Here is a 27,995-nt window from a genome sequence, read left to right as displayed (position 1 = left end):
GGGATAGCTGCATTTATAGCAGCATTATTTACAATAGCCATATTATGGAAACAGCCCATGTGTCTACCATAGATGAATGGATAAAGATGTGGGACGGAATAGCATTCAACCATAAAAATAATGAAATCTTGCCATTTGCAACCACATGGATGGAACTAGAGGGTTTTATGCTAAGTGAAATAAGTCAGTCAGAGAAAGACAAATATCATATAATTTCACTCATATGTGGAATTTAAGAATTGAAAAAAATGAGCAAAGGAAAGCAGAGAGAGAGAGAGAGAGCAAGAAACAGACTCTTCACTAACTGAACAAACTGACGGTTACTAGAGGGGAGGTGGATGGGTGAAATAGGTGATGGGGATTAAGGAGTGAGCTTGTGATGAGCACTGAATAATGTAAGAATTGTTGATCCGCCACCATGTATACCTGAAACTAACATAACACTGTGTGTTAACTATACTGGAATTAAACAAAATAAAAAATTATCTAGTCTCCATTTCTGTATGCCATGCCCCCACAGCTCAGCACACCCTCCCCCCTGCCACTACACAGTTTGGGGTTTTATTTTTATTTTTTGGGGAGAGCTAAAGGCCCTTCCCCATGAAGGCTTTTACATATGCTGTTTCCCTTTTTTCTGAATTTTTTTCTCTCTTCCCACTTCTCTACCCTCTTCTTTTAATTAATGTCTGCCAATTGTTTAGATTTCAGCTCCAGCATCATTTCTTCAGTGGACTTCCCTTGATCTTACTGAGTAGATCTTTCTTCTATCACTCAATAATGCTCCTGTAGAGCAGTTATTCGAATTTCCAGTTACACATTTGTGTAATTGTTGAATTGATATCTTAATTTTCCATTTTAATTTAAACAGGTCTGTTTTGTTCACCATTATATCTAGGGGAGGACAGCAGTAAGCATTTAATATAAATAAAATACCTTCAAGATTTCCAAAGTGACAAGAATTGTCACTAAATGTTCCTAAACATTTTTTTCCTAAAATGCAGGAAAGAACAGGCTGTTTTATTCAGGCTGATGTTTAACTCTACCAATAGAAATTAATAAAAGTCTCCATGAGATTTTCACCAGAAAGAAAATTTCATATAAACTGTATCTTTGAAGAAATTAAAGAACACAAAAGCAGCATTTCCATATATCTGTTTTTAAATTGGATTATCCAAAGATTCAAACTGAATTTAATACAGTAAAAATCTAGGACACCATCAGCTTCCAGAAAATCTAGATTCAGTGCCTGTACTTTACCCTGAACACAGAGGGCATGCAATGGCATCTTCGACTTAGTCATCAAGGCACATTCATTTCAAGAGAGGTGAGGTCACTTTTCTCCCACTGCGCCTTATTCACATGATGTGGGAAAAATATTCTCATACCTGCTTATGAAAAATGTGTCTTTCCCCACATTGCCTTGGAAACTCAGGCTCTGTCACATAGTTTTAAAGGTGTAAAATTTATCCCGTTTCCATAAATTAGCTTTTGTGATTATTTTTTTTAAATTATGTTGAAAAGGGAATTAGAGGTCTAATTTCCATACTTGAGGGCTTCATTCTTCTAAGTAAAAATGGCTAATTAATAAGTGCCTTTTAGTTTAATATGTATAATAACTTATAGGAAAATGATTGTTACTCTGCATTTGCTAATTTACTTTATTATTACCCCATATTTTTATAACATTTTAATGTTTATCAAGCACTTTCACTTCTTTGATTTTCACAAGAGCATTCTAAGCTATGCAGAGATTAATATCCTCATTTTGTAAATGAATGAATTAGGGCTTAAGGAGTTTAAATAACTTCCGAGGCATAATAGTTTAGCAAAAAGGGTATGCACATGGGAGTCAGGAGAGCTGGAATTTGTATACGGATTTTATTAGTTACTGGCTGTACGACCTTAGGCAACTTACTTATAAACTCCCTCTCACTCCCCACTCCTGCCAAGCTTCATTTATTTCACCTGTAAAATCGTAGTGTTATTCATCTCCTATTATTGTTGTACAGAACAAATAACAAGACAGGTCTGAATTAAAAATATATATATATTTAAATGGTGCTAAGAGTTTTTTTTTTTAACCAAGTCTAGTATTTTTTTCCATGACGTCATGCTACATAACCATAAATACAAGAGTAAAAAATGTTCGAATTACATCCTAACAAATATACTGGAGGCTTTGCAAGAAACAGCTAGTCCAAGAGTAAAGAAGAATGCCTTTGGTAGATCCAGGAGAGTGCTCCACTGAGTGTAAAGGAGCCTAGAATTAAAGCTCACAGGGTTGGTGGGTGGGAAGGTGCCGTATTTTCAGATGTAGGATGTTTGCCACCTGAGAACAGAAGAGAGAAGGAATCTGGAAGCCTAATCACAAATGTTAGACTTTGCTAGTCTATGAATACAAAGCACAAGACAAACAATAAGGTAAAACCAGAACAAGGCCCACAGACCCAGTGTTCTTCCTTCTGGCTGAAGGGGAAGGCCAACAGGGAAAGGCAAGTCTTGCTATGTTTACACTTTTCCAGAAGGTCTTTGGATGTGAGTAGCTATTACGTGGGCCTCTCCTGGACAGATGAGCTTTGAATACCTAGCAGCTGAGATGAAAGGAGATCTACGATGCTGAAAGGGGTTCAAAAAGAAAACTTTCCTCATGCTCCCTTGAAGACAGACTCAAGCATCCCACCCAGATGTTTCTGCGGCTTCTGTCAGGAGAGACTCTAGTACGCGTCGGTCGGTCTATAACGCTGAGAAAATAACCAAAGATTCCTTCACAGAGAATTGGATGTGACCCTCTCACTTCTTTCACCTTAATCTTTGGTGCTTTCTAATGTTTTCAGTTCCCCCTTCAACAAAAATTAATTTTAAACTTAGGAAATGTATTCGAGGCTATACAGTAAGCAGAAGAAAACGAAGTTGAATCCATGCCTGGCAAAAATCCCATATTGTTTTCATTTATCCACACCTTTCTTTCTTTCTTTCCTTCTTTCTTTCTTTCTTTCTTTCTTTCTTTCTTTCTTTCTTTCTTTCTTTCTTTCTTTCTTTCTTTCTTTTTCTTTCTTTCTTTCTTTCTCTCTTTCTTTCTCTCTTTCTTTCTTCTTTAATGTGATCTGGGAATCTTTTTTTTTCTTTCTTTCTTTTTTCTTTTTAAAAGTTTATTTATTTATTTATTCATGAGAGACACAGAGAGAGAGAGAGGCAGAGACACAGGCAGAGAGAGAAGCAGGCTCCATGCAGGGAGCCCGATGTGGGACTCGATCCCAGGACTCCAGGATCACGCCCTGGGCTGAAGGCAGGCGCTAAACTGCTGAGCCACCCAGGGATCCCCTTTTTTTCACCTCTAAAAGGAGATAGCATTTTGCAAGGGACAACCTAACCTTAGTGAAATTTTAGGTCGAATTTAGCATGCTTCATGTTTTAACATTCCTGTTGGAGATGACACCATTTCCCTTAGTTCATTTTAAATCTAATCAGGGAAGGCCATTGCATAAATATTAGGGGTAGGAGAGAGGCAAGAGTTTGAGAATTGTCCTGGAGTGCCTCTAGTCCTACCCACTGGTAAACTGTCACCCAATAGACTAATTTTGTACCAGTCCGTAAGCATTTGATGAAGACTCCTGAAGCAAACAATGTTCGTATCCTACCCAAGATAGCATATTACCAGGAGAGAAAAAATGTGTCATGGTGGCAATAAAAACACATGTTCCTCATTCCGTACAAGATGAGGCTCTTAGGCAGTTGTCAGTGTTATCTGTATAAATGCAGAGCAATGGTCTACTCTAGGGGTTACGAAGACAGTGACAAGGTCAGGCCAAGAGGGAGTAGGTCACCGTTCATTGGGTAATGGCAGCTACAAAGCAGCCCTTATTGCTCACAGAACACCTGCAAGAATTCAGAAGCTGCGTGTGAGAGCCGGCAAAGCTTCGGGCCCAGTGAGCCTGCTTCTAATCACCTCTCTTTTCCCACGAAAGATTCTGCATGCTGCTGTCTGCAGAGCACTTTCTGGGGCTGCAGTGCTTTCTTTCCCAGATGCCAGCTGATGTTATGTTCCCTTTATGGACAGCTACAGCCTTCCCTTCCATCGTAAGCAGCCAGGCACCTGAGGTACTTGGTAATTTGCTTTTTTTTTTTTTTTTCCCGCCATACATCCAAACAAGTTTATAGATTAAGAGAACGCACACATACATATATTTGAAACCAAAAATTGTATGCCAAGTCTCAACTAAATATAACTTGAAATGCATAAGACATGAAAACTGCAAAGTGGGATTTATTAAGGCATAGCAAAAGGTTGTCTGCTGTTACAGTAAGTAGCAAAGAACATTACAGAGGGTAGCTGTGAATGTCTGGCACATTTTTTTTTCCTATACGGTTGCTTTTGCTAAAATCCGTATTTCACATCTTTAGAATCTTTCTGGAAGAGATGAAGGGAATATAGTGATATTTGTGACACAACCATGGGTTACGTGCTATTTAATATTCTGATTTTAACTGGTTAAATCAATCAACAGACCATTATTAATACCTATCTAGTAAAAGGCATGGGGCTAGTTGACCTGAAGAATACAGAAGTACATAAATTTCCTTGCAAAGCTTGCAGCCTGCTTTTGAAGCAAGATAGAAGTATTTGGAAATACTGTATTTGGAATTGATTACACTAAGAGGAGACAGAATAAACTCTAGGTAAGCAGCACAGGCAAATGTGTGAGTACAGGAGGAGGAGGCCTGGGTTGGAGGAGGCTGATATGAGGGCCTTATGATATAAACGTGAGACTAGTGCTATGCTGGCTTCCAGGAAGGTTAGTGGGAAGGCATTCTAGAAGGGGCCAAGAAGATGAGAGGAAGGACACCAGTTAACCTCGACTCTTATTCTTTCCTTCCTTCAATGTTTATTGAGGACCTACTCCGTTTCTGGTAGTGTATTAGGTGCAAGGAAGCACAATGTTCTACAAGATCTATGTCTTGGCATTTGAAGTATGAATTTACAGAGGTAGTTAAGTGTATAATTAGGGGTGTAGGCTCTGGGGGAAGAAGTGGAATCGTGGCTTCATCATTAGCTAGTTAAGTGACCTTGTGCAGGTTCCCAATTCTCTCTAATATTTGTTTCCTCTATCAGTGAGATAAGACTGGCAACTGTAGTTTTGTTTTAGGGCTATTCGTGAAGATTAAGTGAAATAATGCACGCAAAGTACTCACACAGTGCCTGGCTTATGGTAATTGCCCGATGGGTTCAAATCTGGTCTGTGGACTCCAAAGTCCCTCCTTCTCCATCATGTTATCTCCCACCTTCCATCTTTCTTTGGTGCTATGTCTCCCCCTTTTCAACCCTACAACTATTCCTATACTCCTCAGATTACTCATTTTATACTCATGCCTTAAATGCTACATGGGCTCATGTTTGGTCCTCTTCTCTCACTCCACATATTTTATTCTGGGACACACGCTTCCTTTCACAATGGTTTTTACTGCTCTCAGTTCACTGGTGATTACCGACTGCTCCTCTGTAACTTCATCCAAAGCTTCTCTTGTGAGCGCCAGAACCACAGCATCCTTGACATGTTCACACTCTCATCCCAAAGTCACTTAAAGTGCAGCACATTCATCCTTTTCTCCCTCTTGAGATCTCTGATTATTTGAAACCATTGTTGCCCAAATGAGCCTTCAGACACCAACGCTGATGTCAACCTAGACTTTTGCCTTTTCCTCATCTTTCCACCTCCAATCAATCATCATGTCCTGCTAAATCTTTTTTTACATATTTCTTTTCAAATTCACTTCCTTTTCTCTAGTTCTTGCTGCTCCACTTATTACAGCTCTTATCATTCCAGAAATCATCATTTGTAGGTATGATGTGGAGCCCAAGGATCTGCATCTTTCTAACTCAAGTGTGTTCAGTGGCCTGGTCATCAGAACCTCTAACTATGGCCCCTCACCTTCCAAACTTGGTCCTCATCAGACTCTCCTTGTTTTGGATATCAAATTTGGTCCTGACATTCATCTGCTCAAAAGTCTTCAAAGTTTCCCTAATATTTATAGAATAAAAGGACCCATTTAAACTCCCCATCATGCCAACAAGGCTCATGATGCTCTCTCATCCTTCCCTGGCCATCTAGTCTCAAGTATTACTATTGGCAGTATAGTACCCAACCATCAGGTTCTTGTGATGGTTAATTCACAGACACACACACACACACACACACACACACACACAATACTGTCCACTAAATAGCAAGCAATCATTACACGTTGGCTATCAATTATCAATATTTCTTCCGACCATCCTTAGAGCCCCCAGCACTCAATTTAAGTTTCACCACAACTATCTCCAAATATACTAAAAACATTTGTTTGTTTTCCTATCCCACTCCCTAACCTGATATGTTCACCTGACTAAATCCTTCTATTCCTATTAAAGACTAATTTAAATATCATCTCATTTTTGAAGCCTTTCTTGACTTAACCAGTCAAATGCAAACACTCTTGCCCTTCACTTCCATTGCTGCTGCTTTAATTCTCCTAAATTGCTTGGATGTATTTCTCCTTTCTACCTGGACAGTGTCTAGGTGACTAAAAGAAATGGCTGTGAGCTAGACCGGTGCATAAGATTCACCAAAGGAGCTTTAAAAACAACACCGTTTTCTCACTTGGCACGTCTTTGGGAGGAAGAGCATACAACAGTAACACACAACAGTATTTAACCACTGCTGGCTTTAAGAATTTAAGTATTACTATGAAGCCCGACAGAATTTTTCAAGTTTTCCAGGATTATCTTGTTTGGCCAACCCCAACCAGGGGTTCTAGTATCTCCCAGAACCTCCTGAACTAGCACACTGCCTGACCTGCAAGCTGAACTATTCTTTATGGTATTTAGGCTGTTCAAAGTCAAGTATTACAAGCATGTTGTGCAAAGTTGTATTTCAACTACATCAGGGGAGAAGAGAAATAGAGTACTACTTGCATGTATTTTGCTAGATGTTGCGTCATTCCGGTGGACAGGTTGGAGGTAAATACACTACCAGGAGATCCCAGAAAATGAAACTCAGGTGAGGTCCATCAGAATGTTCCTTGGTGTATTGAGACTTTGGCCATCAGGATTTTGGGGTGGTGCAAATTCTGCTCCATCTCCAGCAACTTCACATCGGCATCCAGGCATTCACAACGTGGCATCCAGGCTCAAGAGTTCAGTTAAGAAATGGCAGTTGGTGAGAGTGAACCGGGGCAAGCCAGAACCCAATGCACATGCATGCACTTAGTGCTTTGCTGTGACTCTTTTGTCTACGCAACCTATTGAGGCTGTGCCTTTGAGGTTAGAAGCAGCACAAGCCTTTGGAAAATACGTGTGTATGCCTGTATGACATCTCTGCTGCCATTCTCTGGCTTTTGTGTTTTGGCTACCTGCCACTGAAATGAATGGCTTTCAAATTGCTTCAAAAGTGAAATGGCACTTTTGTATAATTTCACAACAAGGGAGCCACTCTTAATCTTTTTAAACTGACTTAGACACTTGTCAGTTATTTGAAGGGGTTTATAACTTTGTCACCTATGTAGTCATTCAGGTTCTTAAAAAGCAAGTACAGTCGATAAGAGGAACACTTTTTTTTTTGGCAGAAAATGTAAGCACTAAAAACATTATTTGACTTGAACTTGAATCTGAGCATTCAGCACCTTTCCTCCGGGATTCAGAGCTCCTTCCACCAACTTGAAGGTTTTACACGCTGAATAAAGGGCATCAAAGACTTTTCCACAATTAATCTCAACTCATTTTTTTGTGTGTTTGTCAAATACCTTGTCCATTCAGTAGGATTTCCTCATTGGGCTTAATATCACCAGATTGCTACTTATCATTGGCCTTTAAAATTTCACTTTTATTTCTCATCTTTATCATAATACATAAAAATAATTCTGGAGTTGGGTGGGCTTATTTTTGTCATAGAATGGGCAACATATCCCTCCATATTATCATATTTTTAAATAAAAAACATTGATGGCTCTGGTGTAGAGAAATGAAAAGCTTAAAGTTTTTAGTTTCTGTGTACTTTGGAAGGTACCAGCAGTTTTAGAAACACTTTTAGTGCAACAGGAAAGAAAAGAGAGGGTAAAAAGAAAAAAATCTCAAATAAATAAAAAACATCTGGTCTGACAACTTGTATAAGTTCCAGACTCTTGCAACTTCAAACTGCCAAGCCTTAAACCTCTGAAAGTCGAGATTTGTAATGGAAATGCTAAGTGACCCTTAAAAGGCTTAAAGGGACACTGTCAAATAATTTAGGGTCAAATTTTGACCAAGCTTTAAATTGTCATAATCTGGTAGGAAATATGTCCCAGATTGTAAATATTTTTATTTCTGTAATTTTGCATTTAATCATAAAAATCAATGAAAACATAAGAGACATTGTTATTTAGAACCATCCTTTTGAGTCATAAGTCAATACAAATGAGCAAATTTTCTTCCACGTCCAGAGATATGCTGATAGAAAATCCATGCTATTGCTAGAAAATCAACACGTAGTTGTATTGTATAATGCTCCACCACAATCAAGAGATACATACGTGTACAAATGCTTATGTGTAAAATACCTAAAATTTTAAAATTGCAACACGAAGCGGAAAAATTGTCAGACATCCCAATCCTGGTTTATTGTCATTAAACTTTGCTACTGAAGCATGGTACTTAGGTAGAGAGACTATGTTCCTGTGCTTTCTTTGTCTTTCCATGCAATCTGGACCCCAAAATTCTGTTAATGAAGTCCAAACTGTCTTACGGTTATGAAAGAAATCCTATAGTCAAGTGTTTGCAACTGCTGTCTTCAATATTTGATGTTGTTACATTGGCTTCTTTACCGATTATTCTTTAGATTCACATGTTGGCATTTCTTTTTAAATTGCCTCCAAAGTAATTTTCGGTAGTTTTTACTGAAATCCTTGAAGATCCAGTTTAATCTTGGCTTACAAGAAAAAAATGCCTTATAAATATTCCCTTGAATCGATGTCAAACATCTTCAGACGCTGTTTCATGCAAATTTCTGATAGCAATAAGCACATGTATTTTTGTCAGAACATTCTTAGGTAAGGTAAACAGTGCCTCATTTAATACAGCATATCCTACGAGAAAGTAGTGAGTGGCAAAATCATACCTAAGCACTAACATTATCAAAGAGGGTTACCTGCCACGGAGTATTTTTTTCTTCCTTAGAAATTAATTCCTAAAAAGACAATCAACTTTTCAACCGAGGTAAATCTCAACACGAGAGGAATGAAAGAAAGGTGCATAATAAATTGTAAGGTTGCCAAAATATTTCATGGAACACTCAAATGATATTTGCAATAATCATTTTAAGTTTGATATGGATAGGAAGGTTCAGGGGAACGAAATGAGCACGAGAATAGAAGATTATAAAGTACTATCCTGGCTAGTGATTGAGCATCTATGAGTGTTTGCAAAAAGTATATATTTCTTTTGTTCGATTCCCCCCTCCACCTCCTAACAGAACATCAGAAACTGGTCACTCCCAGAGGCAAGGCACAGAAATAGATAAATGTGTGGTCTTATCTGATATGGTGCATTGGCTGTTCCTATAGTTTTCTTGAATCTGCTTCCAGTCAAGCATGGACATGCTGAGGAGAGAATGCTTGGATTTACTGAATGAATGAAAGTTGGTGTGTGTGTGTGTGTAGCTTTTTATTTGGTTTTTTTTTTTAATTTATTTTTATATTTTTTAAAGATTTTATTTATTTATTCATGAGAGACACACACAGAGAGAGAGAGAGGCAGAGACACATGCAGAGGGAGAAGCAGGCTCCCTGTGGGGAGCCTGATGCGGGACTTGATCCCAGCTCCCCAGGATCACACCTTGAGCTGAAGGCAGATGCTCAACCACTGAGCCACGCAGGTGCCCCCTAATGCAGCTTTTTAAAGCATGTCCCTCTATACCATCTCTTTCTTTACATTCTTGGAGAAGTTGCAAAGAGGAGAGAGAGAGGCAGAGAGAGAGAGAGAGAGAGAGAGAGAAAGAGCAAGAGAGACACAGGGAAAGAGAATGTGAGAGATGCGAAGCTTTTAAAGAGTTTAAAATTCAGAGCACTAATATCATCCCTACTCTTCTGTCATTCTTGTCATCACTTAGTTCCTGGCTTTTCTTCTCAGGTTAGCTGTGTGCTAAGATTCTCTGGCAACCAGGTTAAAAAGAAATGAAAACAAACAAGGAAGTTTACACCACAAGACATGAATAGAAAGATCAGCCTGTGACTGAACACCATATAAACAAAGAAATTCCCTGATAGGAACAACCACCCATCGTGGCCTTTGTCCAGCAGCATCTGGTTATAAGCAGACACCTCTTTAGTGGCTCTGGAGTGAGGCCCATGGAGGGGCCTGGTGCCAAGCTCCCCACCATGGTTAATGGCTTTGCTTGCATTGATTTAAGCCTAACCCTAGCTATTGGGAGGCAGTTTTGCTCGGGTGCCATGATTCTTTCTAAAACAATCAATAGTTACGAATATACGCTCATAAAACTTTTTCAGTGAAGGAAAAAAAATATATGGTTTAAAATGTAATCAAAAATCAGTGTGACCGTTTGAATCTCTCTGAGTATTAGTGCATATTACTTCCATTGGTGCAACAAAAGGTCATGCAGTTATGTATTGCCTTTAAAAATCAGTGAATGCATAATAGTTTTTGCTACTCCGAACAAGAATCATTAAACAAATTCATAAATCAATGAAGCATACAGATGCATTACTTTAATTATCATTTCTGCTCAGATGGTTGGTTTATATAATGTAATTGTTTACTGTTTCCCAGTAATACACTGGAAAGGCTTGGTTGGGCCACTTCATATTTCATAGTGTCCTCATTTAAAAACTTTTTTATTTTTTAATGACAGCAAGAAAGCCTAGTCTTCGAAAGCTATTCACTGTGAACTCTCTTTGTTGTGGCTGTTTTTGTTGTTACTCTGGAGCTTTCTTTTCTTTTTTGACATTTCTAAAATCTGGCTCTCAAACTCAAGAATTTGCATCTCGCTTCGTGCTTCTTGTAGCCAGGCACAGGGAAATCATCCCAAGGTTTTGTTTTCTTTTCTTTTCTTTTTTTAGGGTTTTATTTATTTATCCATGAGAGACACACACAGAGAGGCAGAGACACTGGCAGAGGGAGAAGCAGGCTCCCTGTGGGGACCCTGATGCAGGAACTCCATCCCAGGACCCTGGGATCACGCCCTGAGCTGAAGGTAGATTCTCAACCACTGAGTCACCCAGGTGCCCCAAATCATCCCACGTTTTTAATAAAGTTGTCTTTGCTATAGACCTAATGTACTAATTGAACCTGTTACGGTCAGAGAAGTGGAGCAGATGTTAAGGAGCGGCAGCTTTTTAAGAAGTTAGGATCTGGGGATCCCTGGGTGGCACAACGGTTTGGCGCCTGCCTTTGGTCCAGGGCGCGATCCTGGAGACCCGGGATCGAATCCCACATCGGGCTCCCGGTGCATGGAGCCTGCTTCTCCCTCTGCCTATGTCTCTGCCTCTCTCTCTCTCTCTCTCTCTCTCTCTGTGACTATCATAAATAAATAAAAATTAAAAAAAAAAAGAAGTTAGGATCTGCATAGCACGGAGAAACTTTGCAGTCCCAGAGGATGTTTCTGTCAGGATCCTGCTTTATAGCACTAAGAGTAGCTGCATTAAGTCAGTGATGAGTGTGTTTGGTAGTGGTGGTGGTGGGGATGGGGTATGAGCATGTCTTTTAGAATCTTGGCTGCAGAGGAAGGTAAAATCTGTTAGACTTGAAGGCTATCATCCTTTTTGGTGCTCTTCTCTGCTCTCCAGGCCCGTGGGGTGGCAGTATCACCTCCACGGCTCTGCAGGGTGGCCTGATCCCTTAGGTTCTGTGGTTGGCATCACAGCACAAATGACCTCTGAATGCTTCGGTGTTGTTTTTACTTTGTCTTGAAAAATAGGATATTTTGCAACCAAATAGCTCTGTGATCCGGTCCTAGAGAATCTCAGAGGTTCAACGGCCTCCCTGCCTTCCGTCCTGCTTTCTCAGTTCCCTTTATTTCCGACTTGCAGTGTCTCTCTTGGTATAATCGCTACACCTGGCTTCTGCTCAGGTTGGCTAAGAGTCATGATTTGCACTCATGATCTCTGTACCTGATGGTTGTGCAGCCACACAGTGGCTTCAGCACTAAGTGGGAAAATGAGAACAAATGAGAAAGGTGAGAAAATTGAGAACAGAGCTGTCTTGGCTTTTTATAGTATGGATGGGTTCAAAATTCTCAATTTTCCGAGTCTCCCTAGTTATGCTTCCTTTTGCCTAACAGCCCCTGCTTCAGCTTATCTTTTTCTTCTTGCATTTGACTATAAGCAGTAAGGAGAATTTAGGCCTCATTGTCGATACTTTACCTAGAAATCTCTTAAATATTGCCCTTCACCACTCTCATGTTCTACCTCCCCTGAAACACTAGAACACGATTCAGTTGGGTCCTCTGACATTCTATAATAAGGATCACTCCTCCAATGGCCAATCATCCAGTTTCCAATCACCTGTTCCTCATTTCCATCTGAAACCTTACTGGAGTGGCCATTAAGGAGCCTATTTCTACCAACATTCTGTTTCTGATTATGTCCACATTCTCCAGGACTATGGAAGCTGTTCCTCTGGCTCTCTTCTTTTCCTTCTGAGCCTTCACCTCACCGTTAACATCCATTTTCCTACCAACAGTCCCTTTGTAGACATCTCAGCTTTTTCAGGCATGCACCTCAAAACTCTTCCAGCCTCTCCCCTACCCCCCAATCCCGTTCTAAAGCTACTTCCACTTTTTAAGGTATGTTATAACAAAACCCCACTTCTCAATAACATCTTTGTCTCCTCAGGCTACCATAACAGAATTCTACAGATTAGGTGGCTTAAACAACAGAAATTTCTGGCCAATTTGGTTTGTGGTGAGACCTCTCTTGTTCACAGATGCTGTGTGCTCAGGTAGCAGGAAGAGAGAGGAGAGAGAGAGGAGGAAGGAGACAGGGAGAAGTTTCTTTCTCCTATTATCAGCTACATTTCTTCTAATTGGATTAAAGATCCTTATGACCTCATTTTACCTTAATTACTCTGTAGACTGTATCTCCAGATACAGTCATAATGGGGAGTGGAGCTTCAACATATGAATTTTAGGGGGACAAAATTTGGTCCACAGCAGTCTCTGATGCTGTTGTCTTAGAATCTGGAATGTGGAATATGTAGAAGTTGAACAAAGATCATATCCCTGAAGTAAAGATGGTTTGCCAAATTGTTCCTTCTTCTTATGACATTATGATGCCACAAATGTGGAATAGGTGTTTACATTAGTCAAAAGGATTAGAACAACTGCACAAATGTGACTGTGACCTATTTCTGCATAAATATGATGGATAACTTTCATTTTGCAGATATTTTGCAAGCCTGAGTAAGAAGTGTTATATTCCCAGGGGAGTATCCCCCACTCCATCCCCCTTTTACCTCTTCCCTCCATCCCCGCCCTCCCCTCCTCCCCCCACCAAATACCTGTCACATTTCTCAGCATGCAATTTAGCTTTGGGTTAGCAGACAATACTTTTATAAACTTGCTGCAGAAACTGTTATGGAAAAGCAAAGTATTACTGTTGCTGTATTATATCTTGTCACAGAAAATCAAATGTGAAACAATAGAGGCTAGAACTATAAAAAATTATTTATTCATAAAATTCAGAATCCAAGAGCAGATCCAACAAAAGCTCAAATCCTTTGAAATGGTACTTAGGTAAGTGAATAGAATATATAATGAATATTCCAAACTTCATAATCTCAATTGAGTATCTAGATTTTTAGTAACAAATGTTAGAATATGATTTAAAAATTCTTTAAGCATTAAATTTTACATCATATTAGTTTCTTCCTTTCTATCTTCCTTTCTGCCTTTCCCCCTCTTTCTCATTTTTTTTTTTTTTTATCAAGTAATTCTAAATCTAGGACAGTTATGGCTAGTAGGCCAAAAGCAGCTCACCTAAATTTCCAGGTGCTGTACAGATTCTCTGACATTAATATTTATAAAAAGAAAATTGTTCTATATATGTATTTTGCACTGGGGCATTAATAGATAATTTACTTATCATTTCTCTTTCTGATATTTAGCAAAATATTAGTCTTCTCCTTACTTCTGGAAAGGGGTTATGTGTGGATAGGAATAGATGGGATAATGTAGTAGGATGCATGGCTTTCAAACTTTTGGGCCAGAGTGTGGTTCTTTAAAAACTATTATGCATTGATGGAATCTGGCTGCTATTCTTGAGATTAAATGTATCACCTTGGCTAAGAGAGAGAGAGAGAGAGAGAGATTATCTTGGGTGGGGCCTGGGCTAAGTGACAGACTTAGTGTTTGGGCTGCTATAGCAAAAATACCATATACTGGGTGACTTATAAACAAAAGAAATTTATATCTCACAGTTCTGGCAGCCAAGACGTCTGATATCAAAGCCCAGGGAGATTTGGAGTCTGGTTCAGAGCCGGCCATCACCTCACTATAACCTCACATGACAAAAGTGGCCAGGAACCTCTTTTTTTATAAGGCTTCAGACTTTTTATAAATCTCCACCCTCATGACCTAAGCGCCTCCTGCCTTCACACTCATATCGTGGGTTAAGTCTTCAACATCTGAAGGGAAGGGTGGTAGTGGAACATAGACATCCAATCCATCAATAACAGTGGCTTACATCTAAACCATTTTTTGAGAATAGCCCTAGATTTAGAGTTGTTTCAAAAGAGAAGTTGCCCATGTGAGTTCTAAGGCTAGGTCATGAAAAGGGTATAGCTTCCATCCGGCTCTTCCTCTCCTGCTTCACTCACTCTGGTGGAAGCCAGATACCATGTTGAGCAGCCCTGTGGAGAGGCTACATGGAAACGAACCAGGGCCTCATGTTAACAACCAGCATTAGGTTCCCAGATTAGTGAGTGAGACACATTGGAAGTTCAATCAGCTCAATGGTATACTGGTAAATGTTTTCCTGTTCTCTGAAAAAGAATGCATGTATCTTCATTTCAGTACGTGCTTGTACCCACAGTAGTTTATCATAAGCAATTTATAGTATAAACTTTGCCAATAGTAATAAAATATATAATAGTCTGTATTATAAATTCCTTATTCCTACACTTCAGCGTGATCAGTCCTACGTCTTGCAAATTTTATTATCAGTTTTTGTAATTTATCCCCAAAGAGAGCCACAATATATATCAGATATATTGATGAGTAATCAATTCAGCAAAGAAATCACTTACTAATGAATGAGTGTAGTTTTGAAATGAATGCTGGTTGATATTTTTGTTTACATTAATGACTAAAACAAAAGCAGAAAAATAAACACATAAGCTGGAACTTTACTTGTTCATCAATAGAATGAACAACTCTGCTGAATTAGAAAATAGTTTTTGAATACTGGAAAAATATTTCCTCAATTTTTTTGGTATGTGATTGACAATGTGATAGCTATGGATACAACATGCTTTTAAACATAGTCTACATTATTAACATTTTTCTGCACCACTTTCCTAAGTGTGGGCAATTAACAAAACAATAAATCAAGTCCCACTTTATAAGGTTTGTCCCTTTCTGTTGTATAAACACTCACACTATGGCCAATTTAAACCAACCTGTTTATGTCATAAAATGTGGACTTGGGAGGAGATGCACAGTAGCACAAAGCTCTATAGTATTTTCATCATATAGATAGAAAAGAATTAAATAACCTCAAAAGTGTTGATTGTAGTAAAACAGTAAAATTATTAGAAGGTGATTAGTTTTGATTATTTTTTACCTTTGATTTGGTAGAATCTATTTCTATGTTTTGATGAGCACTGGGTGTTGATATAAGTGATGAATTATTGAATTCTATTCCAAAGACAATATCACTCTGTATGTTAACTAACAAAATTAGAAAAAAAAAGTTTAAGACAATCCTTGAAAAATAATTTAATTATGAATTTTAATTTAACAACTATACAATTTAACATAGCTTCCATAACCTTCATATAACTTTAATGTAATTTAATTTTTAATACTGGCTATTTAATGTTTAGCTTGTGAAATTTCAGAAAATTTTAGAGCCCTCTTTTTTTTTTTTCAATTTTGATTTGTTTTGATTAATGGTTACCAAATTTTAGGCTTATAAAAAAGAGTTCTGCAAAAGGAATGTTTACGTGATGGTTTGTACATTCACTTGTACAATACTATTCAGCATAAACATAATATACCACAAAAGTATATAATCTTTTGTTATACATTTCCTTTGTTGCTATTTTTAAAGATTTTATTTAAATTCAATTTGCCAACATATAGTGTAATACCCAGTGAAGAGCCCCTCTTTTGTAAGCCTTGTGAGCCCACTCCCCCTCACCACTGCCACTGTCCAGTTAGGGCTTTGGATGAGTAATATCCTATTATCAGACAGCTTGACAGCAACTCTATGAGGGAGCCTGAATCAGAATCATCTAGCTAAGCCACTCCCAGATTCCTGACCCATAAACCCGGTGAGAGATGAAAATGTTTATTATTGTTATAAGCCACTATGTCTTAAGACAATTTATCATGCGACAATAGGTAGCTAATACACATAGAAGCCTTATATTAGCCATAAACTCTCAGTAAAACATAAAAAAAAATCTTATTTTCCTAAGAATAAAAGAACAAATCTTATCAAGATAAGATAAAAACGAGGTGCCTGGGTAGCATAGTCCATTCAGTGCCAGACTCTTGGTTTCAGCTCAGGTAGCGATTAAGGAGGAGCCCCACCTTGGGCTCTGCGCTCAATCTCTCTCCTCTCCCTCTGCCCTTCCCCCATTGCTCTCTCTCTCCCTAAAAAATAAATAAGTAAAACTTAAAAAAATATATATATATATAAGATAAAAAATAGAGCATAATTAATTTTGCATTTATTTTGGGAAAATTCAACACAAAAGAAAAAACATGATCTTTTTTTAATGAGAAAATGATTACAAAAACATCATCTAGCTGTTTGATATGAGTACTGAGTGTTAAGGGAAAGAAAATCACTAATTACGTGATCTGCACAGTGAATTTGGATGCTCCAAAAATAATTGTTTCACGTAGAAAATTGCTTTATGATTTTTGAGAACTTAAAAGCTGAATTTGCTGATTTTTATTTTGACTTGTTCCAATTTTCATTATTTGATTCAGACACAATATTCTTTTCATTTAAAATATTCTACCGATCACAAATTCATGGGAAACATTTGTTATATAATTAACATGGGACAAAAATTAACAATCCAAAATACTTATTGAGGTTATAAGAGAAAATACATAACATAGCCCACAAATAAGCATGGAAGTTAGTAGTTAAGGTCGCCTAAGTGAACATTGAACAACAGCATCCTTTTGTGAACAGCATCCCTTTGAATATTTAGGTTTCTCAATATGGCAAAAAGTGTTTTCCCCTCTTTTTCTTTCTCCTTTCCTACAACCTTCCTCATCTTAGGTATGCAAAATTGGGTCAATTATAAATCACCCAATTTCTAACTCTTGACTCACCCTCATCATTAATCCATGCACATCCTTCATTTATATATTTATTTTTTAACTTTTCTTTGTAATGTAATGACCCCTGGTCAATTTGTCACTAAACCCTGAAACTAAACTATTGTCAACAATTCACACTTTTTTTTTTTTTTTTTTTTTTTTTTTTTGCGTGTCTTACTTCCCTAAGTTGTCATATAATTATTTTCTATCTGAGGCATTATGGGATGAATGTTTGTGTCCTCCCTGAGTTCCTATGGTGAAGCTCTTAACCCTCAGGGTGAAGTTCTTAGAAGGTGAGGTGTCTGAGAGGTAATTAGGTGTAGAAGTGGTCATGAGGGTGGAGCTGCCATGATGGCATCAGTGACCTTATAGAGAGAAGAAAGAGCTATCAGAGCTTATATGAAGATAGAGTGAGAAGGTAGTCATATGCAAGCCAGGAAGAGTACACTTGCCAAGAACAAAATTTTCCAGCACCTCTTCATCTTGGACATCCTAGCTTCCAGGACTATCAAAGATAAATGTCTGCTGCTTAAGCCACCCAGTGTATACTATACCATTTTATTGTAGCAGCCTGAGCTAAGACATGAAGAAACTCTACTTCTGAATTTTGTTAATTTTTTACTGGATTTAAAAAAAAAAATATAGACTTATAACTATAACAAATAACTTCTTGTTAGAAGAAGACTGTTGTACAATAATAATTAAATGTAGTTATTATTGTCTTTACGTATATCTCAATTTTTTTTTTTATTTTAGGAAAAAAAAGTACTTGCATTTTACTGGCTTGTTACTTGTTAGCACTTCTAGAAAAACAGAATGCAAACTGGAAAACATTGATGTTGTGATAAAGAGTCAGACTTTGCAAATAGAAAGAGTTAAGGTCAAATTTAAATTGCAAAACTTACTAGCTGTATGTCAGGGAGCAAGTTGGCTAACATTATGGACCTTGATTTTTTCATCCATAGGGTGGGGGACAATAACTGACTCCATTAGGCTGTTATAAAGGCAAAATAAGATACTAAATGCATACTTAACACATGCATTAAGAATTCAATCAGGAAAATAAAGTTTCTTAATGGAAAATTAAAATTTATTAGATTACTTCATTTCTTTTTTTTTTTTTTTTTTAAAGCCCGGCTGAGGGAGTTGACTCAAATATATTTGAATTCTACTGATATCTATCTAAAATTATATCCAAATAGTCAGATGGAAACTTTCCAGCTATCGTTTGTTGTAAAATGGTGAATTGACCCATGAATCATAGTGAAGGCATAGCTTGAGATCAGTTAGTAGAATAGCCAAATTCAGACAAGGCTAATCAGTGTCTTTCAAAATCACATAAAATAAACAGAAAATTGTTGAAAGCCATGTGATAAATTAGAATACCAATCTAATTTGGCTTGGTCAATCCCAGTGTAACTCCATCTTTCTCAATATTTGTTGTAATTCCTATAGACTCTTAACATAGGATCTATAACATATGGACATGTAAGTGATTTTTTTTTTTTTTTTTTTTTAGTGGATTAACTTGGGCATTTATAATGAGAATTTTGTTAGGGGGAAAATCTGCCGGAAATTTTGGCTGTCATTAAAATTGCCCATTCTTAAGTGCTTATGCTTGGTATATAATGATTCCAGCCCCATAGTGGGGTGTAAAATGATATTTGCTTCTCAAGGTCTATGTCCAAGAAATCTTACTGTCACTAATTCAGAAAGTCCTATTCCACTCTCAGAGAGGGTGGACGACACAGTTTGAGTAGAACACATTTGTCTAACCAACATTAACCATTCTTCATCTCCTATTTTTTCTCTTAGGAAGTAACTAGTTTTCATGCAACTCACGCTTTCCTTTCTATGGGAAAATGTAAAAACTTAAAAGTTGAACGCACTTTGTTTTTGTTTAAAATTTGACCCAAATAGATGCAATTACTAACATCTACAATAGTAATTGGTACTAATTCTCCATTAGTTTTGATGAATTTTAGCAGATAGTTACATAATGGATACATAAATATATATAACTCCCAGGGAGCTCTACAGACATATTTTTATGGAAATATAGAATCACCTAGCAATGTGATCACATGAAAGCAACATAAGTATCACTTCCATTAAAATGCATAAGAACCAGAGTAAAATAAATAGTAAACTGTTACTTCAAACCCGAGAAGAACCTACTTTTCTAAGGAGAATATAAATGCTCAGTTGGTAGAGAAAGCTGACGTTTGAAGTAAAAGACGCTTAAGTGTTTAAATGCCAGGCAATGAAATAAAAGTGTAAAAATAGGCCTACGGAAGAAACAAATCACGGTTTTCTAAAAGCCAAATCCCCCAGCTGATAAATCATTTTTGTTCTGTCTGCCCTGTGTGAATAGGCCAAAGAGATGACATGTCTTTTAAATAAATCTAGGCGCCTCTCTCATTTAAACTATCTTTGCTGCTATATTTATTCCAGGAACTAAAATAGTCCCATGACCTTTCAAAAAAACATTTTTACTCTTAAAAGAATCAATTTGAGTTTCCTGTTAAATCTAACATTTTAATTTTGTTTCTTCTACGGGCATAGGATTGAGCACAATTTTTAAGCTAGGCTGGATAATTTGGGAATGTCTTAAAACATGCATTTTACCTCAGCTCCATGTTATTTCGGGGATACGTTATCCAGAAATTATTATCCCTTCCACCAGTTGTTGCAACCACCCATTACCTTAAAAATGTAAACAAGTTTCAAATAGATGCTTAGGACTACATTAAAAATAAAATTACGCAGAATAGTAAAAATACACGCTTGTTGACAAGGTGAAGAATGAACTTGTTTGGGAGAAGGCCTCGCTTTGAAGACCTTTAGGATTTCATTGTAAAGACCTTTGCTCCTTAAAAACATCCCATGAAAGAATGGTGGGTGATTTGAACTTATCAGGCATCAACCTAAATAAGGTTTGTTCTAGAATGAAGTTCGGTATAGACCATCTCACACTGGGGCACACATTTCCTTTCCTTTTTACCTAGGGTATGCCTCTACATTCTAAAACACCACTGAGAAAACCACTTTCTTATCTGGTGTGCCACAGACTTGTACCATCGATTTAATTTGGTCTTCACATTTTTATTGTCGTGGAAATACTGCCAAACTGTGTCTCTTTTTTTTTTTCTTTTAATTTTAATCATAAATGAGTGTCAGAGATGGTTTTGGCCATAGATAATGTGTGAATGCTTCTTAGAATGAGTAATTTCCTTTGACACTGCAATTTAATTCCCTTCCTATTCAGCCAGGACCATGGAAAGTCCAATCAGATGACCCTGTACCCTAGAAGAGAGAAAAGATTGCTTCTGTACCAGAAGCACTCATGTGGACTCGTGACCTGGGGCAAGCAGAAGTTGGGCAAAAGGATTCTGACTCTTCAAAAAGCAGAGGCTTGGATAGTAGTGATAAGGTTAATGTATCCTCTTATTGTTAATTATATATTGAAAAAGCCTGAAAAAGACTGAATAAAAAAATCAATCTTCTTACATTAAATCTATATTTTGAAATAAGAGTTAATAGCATATTATTTGTTTATGACAGCATCTTCAAAGTACTTTCATTATAAAATGACAGAACACTAACACATAACTTTCCAATAAAAGAGTCCTCTTGTAAAGATGATGTTATTCAAAGTATATTCTTCGATTTCTCATTTATTCATTTACTAAATGATTTTTTTTTTAAAGATGTTATTTATTCACGAGAGACATAGGGAGAGAGGCAGAGATACAGGTAGATGGAGAAGCAAGCTCTATGCAGGGAGCCCGATGCAGGACTCGATCCCAGGACCCCAGGATCATGCCCTGGGCCAAAGGCAGATGCTCAACCACTGAACCACCCAGGGATCCCACTAAATGATATTTTTGAGCACACTTTGACGCAACACTTCTTTCAGGCACTGGGTCCTGAAATGAATAAGTTCCTTTCGATAATCTCCTTGGGGGAAGAGATCAAGGTAAACTTATAATTGTAACAGGATGCAGATCATGAGTCCTGCTATCTCGGAAACATGAATACAAAATACAGAGAGAAGAGCACGGGATCCCAACAAAGCTCAAGGTTAAGCTGAATGTGGAAGAAACACTTGGAGTTTGCAAGTCAAGAAAGGAAAGAAAGGCATCCCAGGACAAGTGCTGGGGGGTGTCAGGACCATATTGGGAATTAGGGAATCACAAGTGGGTCGGTGGGAGCTACAGCCATAGCAGTGAGTCTCACCTCGAGTAAGGAGACCTTATAAGAACTGAAGCCCTGGGAAATACCATGAAATCAGTATCAGGTGAAGGACTAAAGGAAAAAAGGAGGGAATGAGGAAGAATCAGAAAAACTTAACTTAGCCACATTTATTTGTTATGCACCGTGGTAGGAATTGGGGATACAAAATCAAGCAAGTCTTGACTCTGACTCTCAGGGTGCTTTCAATAAAGTGAGAAACACAATAGAGCAAGTATTAGGATTATAATTGTGTGCGTGTGTAGAGCATATACAGGAATAATGTGCTTAAGGCGCATGGAATCAGACAAGTTGAATCCAGATTTTTTTCAGTTATCATTAATTGATTCATTATAGTCTTAGGTAAATTCCTTATTTATTGATGTCCTTCAGTATTCTTTCTGTGAAATGGAGTGCCTGCCCTACAGTGATGTTGCAAAGATGGAACAAAATAATCCATGCAAAGGCATTAGTGCCTGGCACATATTTATTCTCAGGAAATAGAAGTTATTACACACACACATACACAAGGTATTATAGGAACATAGGCTACGTCTAAATTAGAATAAAGATGAGAGAGAGAGAGAGAGAGAGTAAATTATGAGTTGAGTTTTATAGGATGAGTAAGTTAGTGCCACAAAGAAGATGGAGAGAATATCCAGGCATTAAAATAGCATAATGAGATGAAAGAGTAAGGAAAGAGGGAGACTCTCAAAACAAAAGTAAGAAGAGGGCATTTTGAGCCCCAGAGATCAGGAGCAGAGTTCAATGAGAGGCTTTACCACGTTTGTTAGAAGCTTGACTCTGGAGTCAGACTCTCTGGGTTCAATTTCCAGCTCTGCTGTTTGGAGGCTGTCTGAATTTAGTCAAGTGACATAATTGCTCAGTGGCTCAATTTCCTCATCTACAAAAGAGAGATACTGATATTTCCTACGGGGGTGAGAGGGTAAGGAAGTTTACAGAACATTGTCTGCATTGTGCATGCTGAATGGCTTGGAATTGTTAACTATTGTTTTTAAATTCTCAGGTTTATGGTGGAGTTAGCCCAAAGTAACATCTGGGATTGTGTGCTCTGAGCATCTTTTTCCTTTTCTTATTTAAGTCATTTAATTTCTATCACTGTGAACTCAAAGTTAGCCACCAGGTAGCATTAACCTACTACTATCAGTTCATATCTTTAGGCTTAGTCTAGACTAGATGCCAAAAAATGTTTGTTGACTGTATACTAAGAAGAGTGTTCATTGTGGTAAGTCATCATTCCTTCAGGGTAGACAATTTCTTTTTCTTTCTTTCTTTCTTTCTTTTTTTTTTTTTCAGGGCAGACAATTTCTTATCAGAAAACTAAATATTTTCCCTACTTAGAGAAGGCTACTGGAAAAAAATAGGAATTGAAGTTGGAGAGTCATATTTTCACAGACTTAAGATCTCTGGCCCTATTTTGACCACCATTTGCAAATTATCCAACTGAAGACTTGAGCAGGATCTCAGAATTATAATGCACATAGTGGAACCTCCAATGACTGGGAATGACCATTTGACAAAGTCCATGTCCTAAGAATTACTTTGAACAAAAGAATAACCCCAGTATATAAAATGTATGGTAACTGCTGTTAGCAATTTGTCTGTTTTCAACCAAACCTGATAGACCAATAGCAACCTCAAAAGAAAATAGATCTGGACAATGGGGTAACTTGCTGGTGACCTTGAAAGAAGATGGTATATTAGCAGCCATAGAAGCACAAGGATGGCTCAGTCTCCTCTAATTTAAAGCAAATGGTATTTCTCTGAGAGATCTCATAATACTAGAATGACACAGGATCCCGAAGGATCAGACCATCAAGATACCTCAAATGAAGAGATCATCTCCCCACTCCTGAGGATCATGGTATGTACAGAAGAACCTTGTTCATTGACAGCCATAGATACGTTGGCCCAGCTGCACTCCATATTAACAACCCTCAGGGACCTGGGCAATGAGCACAGGGAAATTACCAAGGCAATGAACACGTATTCCCAACTCAGATGGAACACCAAGGAGATGGATACAATTAACTGGCTCGGTGAAGATTTACAGTCTCACCTGGTCATGTGTCTGGTTAATATTTGAAACTAGAAAATGATTTCTACTGAACTTTAAGACTGAAATAAATGGGGAGGTTGCAATAACTTACTGGGTAACTCTTCCTTTTTCCAGTCCTTGGTGAGTATCAGAGTCACATGCCTATTTTTATCGGTATATTTATAAAAAGCAGCATTATTACAGCTTGCACAAACAATTTTCAGAAATCCGGTTCTGAATGTTACAGCCAAGAAAGGGAGGTGAAACAGGTCTGGAAGCGGCAGATTGGCATAGTAGAGGAGAAACTCTGACAAGTCTGCTGAACCTTAATCAGAGAGGAAAGGAATGATAAAGTGAAGGTCATCACAATGGGACTCTGATAGTAATCGCTCTTGTCTCACAAACAGCCACACTTAAAGCAGCCTTGCACTTAAAACAGGGACTTGCAGCAGAGAAGGAAGTGTTAGGAAATTTTGAGATCTAGACTCCAAATAATTGTACTATTTACCAAACTAAAATTTTTCCACCTAAACATTGTTAAGAATTGCTGGACTCCCTGAGTGGGAAAGGTGGTGTCTGTTTTAACATTGCAGCCCCTGGGTTTGGTTCAGGAGTGTAGCTATTAGTAGGATTCAATAAATGTAGAGTGGAGGATGGAAGGAAGAAGTTTCAAAATCAGTGAAAACTGAGACAGATCCCTGGGGAAAAAAAAAAAATGCATGCATTATAGTCCTTCTTCCAAAATTGATTTTGGATGATCAATATTAGGGGAAAATAGAGACAAGAGGAGGGTGTGAGGGGCAGTTGGGATCATGCATGTAAAAAATTCCATTTGATCCTGTATTTGCTCATCTGCTCCATGGAAGGGACCTGAAGTTCTGTACACACACATTTTATTTCTTACACTAAATTGTAAATTACACTAAATTGTGTGTTTTTGTAGGCAGGGATCACAGTGTTTGGTTTGCGGGGGGAGGGATTGGTTATATGGACTCCATTCTGGTATTATGTGAGTGTGTAATCAATTAATGAATGAAAGCAGGTTCGTGTACTGGGAAGACATTGGACTCAATCAGAAATTGTGGGTTCAGGATCCAGCTCTGGCTATGTGTTATTAAATTACTTTCACACTCTGAGCTTTGCAATTCCAGCTGCAAAATGAAATAATGATATTCGACAGGTTTTTTTTTTTTCCTTTCTTTTTTTTCTTTGCTTTCTTTCTTTTTCTTTCTTTCTTTTCTTTTCTTTCTTTTTTTTTTTTTTATAAGGATTGGGTGAAATGATTCACCCCAACACACTGTTTTTTAAATAGAGGATCTCATGCAAGCATTTTTTAAAAATGTGTCTCTGTCTTGTTATCACTACAGTTATTAGGTTTTGGATCCAAACCTATTTGGCGTCCTCTTTTGGCTCTTCCTTGTCTCAGTCCTTGACATACCCCACTTCCTTTAATTGCCACCTTTGACATTTTTCTTTTGCTTTTCCCAGGACACTCTTCCTTGTCCCTCAGCTTCCACAGTCCTCCTCATGACCCTCCTGTGAGAATGCTAACTGTCTGCCTCTGACTGGCAACTAATCCCTCTAAGGTGTTGACTGATAATCAATGTGTGATAATGACTTCAGGCAGAGGTGAACAACCATTTTTTACAAGTGCCAATTCTATGTGTTAATGGGCCATATTAAAAAAAAAAAGTATAGTAAAAGTCATCTGAAATCCTACTACCCCTTGATGGCTCCTTTTAAATGTTAGCAAACTACTTTATTTTTTGTTTGTTTTATTAATACCTTGGGGGAAAATCTATTCATGTAACTTATCAGTATATTGGCCAGGAAATCATAACTAAAATTGGCGTTTCTTCTAAGTCATTGAAATGGTAATATCTGGATAGACTTGGGGAGGTTGCGACAAGTAAGTCACTTTCTAACCTTTGATCCTAAAATCAGCAGTGTTTAAAAGGAATGAAACTGGTATGGTAGAAAGACTGGCTCATGAGTCAAAAGAATAGTTAATTATAGCTAACACTTTCGAGAATTTATCATATGTAAAAAAAAAAAACAAAACAATCCTGTAACATGTACTTTACATGCACTGTCTAATTAATGTTCATGAGATTCCTAAAATCTAGGTATTGTTCTTAGAGATGAAGAAATCAAGACACAGGGAGGATGAGCCGGGCCTCACAGCCAGCAAGTAGCAGAACCAGATCGAAGCCTAGGCTGGCTCTCCAGAGCCGGTGCTATTAACCGTATGCTATTCTGAGATATTGGGAAAGGTTCCCTATTTGCTGCTTCTTTAATCCTGTCATGACAGCTCGATCTGGAGGCTGGGATTGCAAGCAAACCTATATCCAGGCAAAATTGGATGGGGGTTACTAATAATGTATTATGTATTCTTCTCTTGACTAGAATCTAGTAGAGGGATTTATGTTTTCATATTCTGCTGTATAAACAGAGATAGTGAAATCATTTTGTAGTTTGGTTAAATTACCATACACATTTTACTGAATTTATTTCGGTAAAAAATATCTCAGAAGAAAAAGAAAACTGGAGATCACCGCCACCCCCGCCACTACCATGATGGCATCACAACTACATGACGACAGTAAGAATTATAATGATATATTACTATTATTGTTGAGGGCTTATTGTAATTATTGAGGTGCTGAGTTAGGCCCTCCGTATTCACTATGTCATTCAACACTCACAAGATTTGTGAGGAGTAGGTTATTATGACTTCCATTCTACTGAGGAAAAGTGAAGCTCACAGACAGGGTCTCACAAATAGAAAAGGATGGAGCACAGATTTGAAACCAAATGTGCTCAAATGTGGCTTTGGCTACATTGTCACACTGGTTTTTCCACCTGCCATTCCCCGTTGAACAGGTCTTGCTCTACACAACTCTCTGACCTCATCTGGTCCCACATGTCCTCCCTTGATCACTGAGCACCAGACACGTGGGTCTTCTTTCTGTTCTTCAAGTGCTCTTTCTGTTGCTGCTCCTCTGAATGGGATGTTCTTTCCTGAGATCTTCCGGTGTCTGCTCCTCCTTGTCACTGAGATCTCAGCTCAAGGTCACCTCTTCAGAGAGGCCTTCCTGATTACCCGAGTGAGGCCTCTCACTCCTAGTCACTCTTCCTCACATTACCCCAGAAAAACTCTCCTCTTAGGACCAACTATCCAACTGGCTTTGTTGTTGTTGTTGTTGTTGTTTTGTTTCCCTGTTTACTGAATGTCTCTGCTATTTAGAATGTTCGTAAGGGCAAAATAATGGTGACTGTTCCGTAATGTCACAGTAAGCATTTATTGCATGAATGAAGGGATGATGGATGAATGTGTTCTGGAAGCCCATGTCTTTTCCAGATCTGTCTGCCTGCATTTTTTTTTTTTTTTTTATACATTTTTTATTTTTTTATTCATAGAGATGCAGAGAGAGAGAGAGAGAGAGGCAGAGACACAGGCAGAGGGAGAAGCAGGCTCCATGTAGAGAGCCTGATGTGGGACTCGATCCAGGGTCTCCAGATCACGCCCGGGGCTTCAGGCGGCGCTAAACCGCTGCGCCACCGGGGCTGCCCCTGCCTGCATTTTTGACCGTATGACTGGCCAACCTACCTCACACCATAGTGATTTTTCCAAGCCATTGTGGTTAAGGGAGATGTGAAGGGCGGCATTTAGCCACCTTCTGTATGTGATTTTTGAAGGAAGTAGACACCTAAGTGTCTCATGATCATAGGTATATGAGCTCATAGGTATATTAATGCTCATAGGTATATTAAGTTTCCATATTGAGAGAGGTGCTGAGCTAGGTGCTGTCAAAAGTAGAAAATTTAACTAACATTTATTTGGTACCAAATGTATGCGAAACCTAGATTATGTTTTCATCTACTTAAAGAAAAAAGGTTATATTCCACACATCCCTTATGCTCTGCTCTAGGAAATGTCAAACAAGTCAAAGAGATAATCATTTTTATGGAAATTGAAGAAAATATGTCATCATGGGAAAGGTAGGAAGCTGTGTAGTATTAAGGATTATGGAGTCAAGGCTACATGGAGTCAAAGACCAGATATGCTATAGAAGACCCTATGAGGAAAGTCTCCTGTGATCTGCAATTCACAGACAGGGAAAGTGAGGCTTAGTGAAATGAAGTAACGTGCTCCATTAGGTAGGTTGATAAATGGC

At 38.0% G+C, this 27,995-nt stretch overlaps 1 protein-coding gene and 1 long non-coding RNA gene across 32 annotated transcripts in view; both read right to left on the bottom strand.

Moving 5' to 3' along the window:
* ADGRL2 (adhesion G protein-coupled receptor L2) overlaps positions 1-27,995 on the bottom strand; it is a 619,854-nt gene that overhangs the window by 566,738 nt on the left and 25,121 nt on the right. The gene's annotated exons all lie outside the window — the stretch shown is intronic.
* On the bottom strand, positions 13,523-27,065 carry LOC140637539 (uncharacterized). Its single transcript, XR_012034633.1, has 4 exons — positions 26,726-27,065; positions 18,431-18,519; positions 15,805-15,911; positions 13,523-13,593 (listed from the first exon to the last, which is right to left on the bottom strand). It is a non-coding gene; the product is annotated as an uncharacterized lncRNA (long non-coding RNA).

Source organism: Canis lupus, chromosome 8, assembly GCF_048164855.1.
Source record: "Canis lupus baileyi chromosome 8, mCanLup2.hap1, whole genome shotgun sequence".
In the NCBI taxonomy this organism is placed as follows: Eukaryota; Metazoa; Chordata; class Mammalia; order Carnivora; family Canidae; genus Canis; species Canis lupus.
This window is presented reverse-complemented; position numbering and strand designations above follow the sequence as displayed.